This window comes from Girardinichthys multiradiatus, chromosome 17 (genome assembly GCF_021462225.1).
Source record: "Girardinichthys multiradiatus isolate DD_20200921_A chromosome 17, DD_fGirMul_XY1, whole genome shotgun sequence".
In the NCBI taxonomy this organism is placed as follows: Eukaryota; Metazoa; Chordata; class Actinopteri; order Cyprinodontiformes; family Goodeidae; genus Girardinichthys; species Girardinichthys multiradiatus.
The window spans coordinates 5,845,940-5,850,899 of NC_061809.1; positions in this window are offsets into that span (position 1 = coordinate 5,845,940).

Here is a 4,960-nt window from a genome sequence, read left to right on the forward strand (position 1 = left end):
CGACATGTACCTGCTTTCTAAACTATAAAGGGAATCTCTTAGCACTGTTTATCTACATACTAAGCATAATTACCATATGTATTAAATAAAATATCAGAAAAGTAGATTTTTCAATCTAAAAAGTTAAACCTTTACAGATTCAGTTCACACACAGGAACACAATGCAGAAACGTGGTCCTGACCAGTATGTACAGGATCTGCACTCAGTACTTGGTCAGGCTCCTTTTGGATACATTTCAAACCATGTTCTTTATAAAGCACATTTAAAAACAAATTTTTTATGGCAAGGCAAGTTTATTTATATAGCATATTTCAGTATTTCAGTGTGGAAAAACAAAGAAACATAATAGGAAAAGTACATTGCAGTGGCATAAAGGTAAATAAAATAAAAATTAATAATTAAAAAGGTAAAATAAATAAAAATGGTAAAATGCTTGATAAGAAATTAAAGGAAAGTTGGACGGAAAACTTAACTAATCATGTTTAGATAGCACAGTCAAAGGCCGCTCTAAACAAATAGGTTTTTAATCCTGATTTAAAGCAATTTAGGATTTCAGCGCTTTTACAGTTTTCTGGGAGCTTATTCCAAATTAGTGGAGCATAAGAACGAAAAGCTGGTTCTCCATGTTTGGATCTGGTTCTGGGTATGCTGAGTAGATTTGACCCAGAAGACCTGAGAGGTCTGGGTGGTGGTTGAGCTGGGCTCCCCTAACAATGGGGGGGGGGGTCCAGAGCACCAAGAAGCCCTGACTTTTGGCCCAGATGTGGACAAGTTTTAAAGGTATATTTCCCCATTACCCAGACATTTAATGGGCCAGGGAGAAACGTTTGATTTTATGTTACAAAAAAATATGGACCAAAAATCACCAAGCGCATCAATGAATGGGTTAAAGATGAACATCTTCCTGGTTTGTTTGTTCTTATGATTTTACAAAAGAGTTCATTGATTTCAATCTGTAGTCCAACTTTCTTTACTTTCCTTCATCATGCCAATGCAGTGTACTTTTTTAAAATGTTTTTTGTCATCATGTAAAGCACTTTGAATTGTCTTATTGCTGTAATGTGCTATACAAATAAACTTGCCTTGACCTGCCTTGCCTCACAGAAGGCAATTGAAAATCCTGATTAAATTTTAATCACCTGTAATTATTTAAAACGTTTTTACGAAGTTACTATCCTTTAACAGCTTAATGCTCAAAGGTAGGTGTAAAAAAAGTGTAACTTACTTCACATAAATGCACTTCCACCAGACATCCAAGTGCTTAAAGCGTGACAGTTTTTGAAAAAGAATCGTTTTGCTATCAACGTGTCCAGTCTGAACCAGTTTGGAATGGTGAGAGTATGAATAAAATGATTGGAGGAGCAGAATATTAATTCTGTACGGTAATGTGGAAGCATGTCTGTCAGATTTTACGTTATGTTTTTTGTATATGAATTTTATTTGAAAGAGAAAATCTAAATTTTCAACACCTGAAAATTGTAAAATGTCAATTGATACTTGAAAACTAATCATTCAAAACTCTTGATCTAAATAGACTGTTTAAAAAGATTAACGTGTAGTGCTGATAAAAAGTACCTTTATTATCTGATAATTCCTTCTGCTCCACGGGAGGTTTCTTCCTGTCCTTCCTGAGCTTTCCTTAGGACACCTGCTTTACCATTTCACAGGTGCACTGCCCCAGTCAAACTCCCCACCTGGCAGAGCCTAAGTACTGTAGTTTTTGTGTTGGAGCAGATTAAAGAGGCTTAAGGTAATGCAAAATTAGGTAGAATTGCAGCAATCGGAAACCAACTTCAGCTTAGTGACCAGCCTAGGCATGCTAGTCACTAGCCCCTCCAATGCTAATGGCATCCTCTCCAATGCTAACACCAGCCTCTTCAAAGCCAGTGCAAGTGAGTACTCCTTCATTTGCCAGCGCCGGCCACTCATTAATCAGGTTAGTAGCTGGCTTAGGAATGAATATAGCCTCCTGCAACAAGAAAGTAGCCACTGCTGGGTGTGCAATAGTCTTAATTTTGGCACTAAAACAGCGCCATAAATGTGCACCCTCGACACTACAGAGATGTCCGTACTGTTGAAGCACCCCACCAAGGGGTCTTCTGCGTGTTCGTTTATTCACTGTAAGCTGAAAGAATTCACAACATATTAGAATAAATCACATGGAGACAGCTGTATATCATTCAATTACCTGGCCAGGGGAAGCTCTCTGTAATGTGATCTGACCACACACCGAGACGACTTCAGAGCTTCTCCCTGGGGCCATTGCTTTTATTGAAACACAAGAAAATGAACAGCCCCTGTTTACAGTTTTTTTCATACATATGATTTCATACAGACTCTTCCGGCTTACCATATTTGGACAGCTATTGTCCTGCACTTGGAGAAGGGAGTCTGCTGAAATAAGAAGGGAGTACTTGGCTAGTTAATCCTCCCGCATTCTTTTCCCACCATTCTTCATTATTTCTCTACTTCACACTCAAGGCCAAGTTTGTGCAACAACACTTCTGCAGGCCTTCTGCATGTCTTATACTCACACACAGGTTATACATTTTATAACACACTGGTTATGAACATAATAATAGTTAATGCACACACATAATATATCTCCACAATTTCCCCCTTTTGAAGTCACCTATGTGACTTCACCACTACCTGGAGATGCTAAATAAAAGATTTCCACAATCATTACAACCTGTGGAGCAGAAGGAAATGTTTGGCATCATGCTTTTTGACCCTGCCTCCAATGCCACGCCATGTGCCCAGGGACTATTGCCTGTCGAGCCTTTGTAGTCCCAAGGATGCTTACAACCTTCTAAATCTTGACAGGGAGTCGTGACCCCTCTAACTGGAGGGTGTCCATCCGTGCTTTATTCCATAGTTATCAAATTTTGCCAATATAATATTCTACCATCCTTCTGTTCCCTAGACAGTAATCATTTAGTACCCTACAAAACGTATTCACACTGTCAAAAGTATTTGCACCCTAGAAAGTAATACATGTCAGACAAGTTTTAGCACACAAAAACATATTAGCACTCAGAAAGTATTATCACTCAAAACGTTTTAGCCCTCAAAAACGTATTAGCCCTGTGACTTACTCTTACGTGTTACTCTTCGTCCTCCTCCTCATTAGCATCAACCGCCAGCAAAGGCATCATGTGGGAAGGAGGAGGTGTGGTTTTCCCTTCAATGGTTGTAGTAATAAAGCGAACAATTAAAGATCTTATACATGGTACGCAGCAACATCCACAGGTAACCATAATAGCTACGAAAACAGCAATGGATGTAAACAATGACATAATCAACCCTTTCCCGTGTCTAAACATGCCTGTCATCCAGTCTTCTAATGGATTATCTATACCTGAGTGCTCATGCATCGTGGCCGAAAGTGTTTTTAACCCTTCTAAAGCTTTTGAGACTGAACCATCAGGTGCAGTGTTGTTGGGAATAAAAGTGCAACACATATCCCCAAACATCGAACAGACGCCCCCTTTTTCTGCTAACAACATATCTAATGCCATTCGGTTTTGCACAGCCATAAGGGAGGTTGGTGCCAATTGTTCAGACAGGCCTTCTACTGCGTCCCTGGTTAGGTTAGCTAGACGTAAGACATTATAATGGATGTAGTTGATGCGGTCTACGTTTTTATTTGGGGTCACCGGAAAAATGGCTGCAATTATTGGAATATTTTCAAAACCTGAAGAGATTTGATCCGCCAATTTATACTCATTGGGTACGCCTCGCGGGACTCCAATTGCGTCAATGTAGGTGGGCGAGCCTACGGTCGGGTCAAATGCGTTTGTGCTCTGCTTTATGACATGTCTACGCCGTCGCCTAGTGAGAGCCGTGCTTTGTGCATGTTTCGAGGGAAGATACTTAAAGTCTTTACCTAATAGAAGGAGAGGTGCCTGCAACCTAACCATGGCACACCTTCCAATAGTATTATTTTGAATCCTAGTTAATAGCCGATGTCCTCCACAATAATAGTAGAGTCCTGATCTTGCCCAGGGACCTATAACTGAGCCTGGCACCGTGACGTTACACCAATCGCGAGGAATTTGTCCTACATTTACCTGTGGTTTTGTGGAAGTGAAGTCAAAACAAGTGTATGTGCCATTTCTCCATAGAGGGGTAAATGGTCCTGTTTTAGTGTTATTTGGGATGGGAGGAAAAATGCTGGCTAGTGTGGCGCAGTCAGCTGGTTTGGCCTCATTAGTTAGTTGTATCAGGCAATTGTAACCCCACGTGTCCTCTGGATACAGAGGCGCAGGTTCAGTAGTTAAATGTGGTCTTGCAGCCGCGCATGCTACACAATCTGAGTTACTTTGTTCTTTGGCAGTCTGAGTTATCCATTGGAGCCATAGATTATCTTCAGTATATCCAGTGGCCATCTGGATAATTTCTAGAGGCTGCAGGGTGGAGTAATCTACTTTCATCACCCCTGCTAGTTGGTCTTCTGGCTCTGGAACTGTAGGAACATTGGTGGCCTGTCTCTGGGGAGCTGGTTTATGTAAATTGACTTTGATTAATACCTGGGGCTCAGTCCCTGGTACCTCTACCCCTAGAGTGAAATACATCACCTGATCCCACTTGTGAGAGGTGCGATGCAAACCTTCTTGTAACGATTTTATGGACAAAAATAGTATATTGACACCCCCCAAGTGTGCTATGTGTCAATGCTCGTACCAGGTTGATTTGTTTGGCTTTTTCTCGATTCCCTAAATTTATATATGTCAAGGTGGGTGTCCACCTGCCCGTGTACCCCACTGCGTGACCCCAGTTTCCACAAAGCTCTTTTCCGCCATATCAACTCATGGTCCTGCTTGCAGCGCATTGGGTGAACACGTCGACATTGGCACACAAATACACATTATACCCCAGCCAGGCATCCGGATTTTTCCCACACTTCATGACATCACACAGGTCAAACCGAAAAGTGGTAGTTGCTCCTAACGTGTA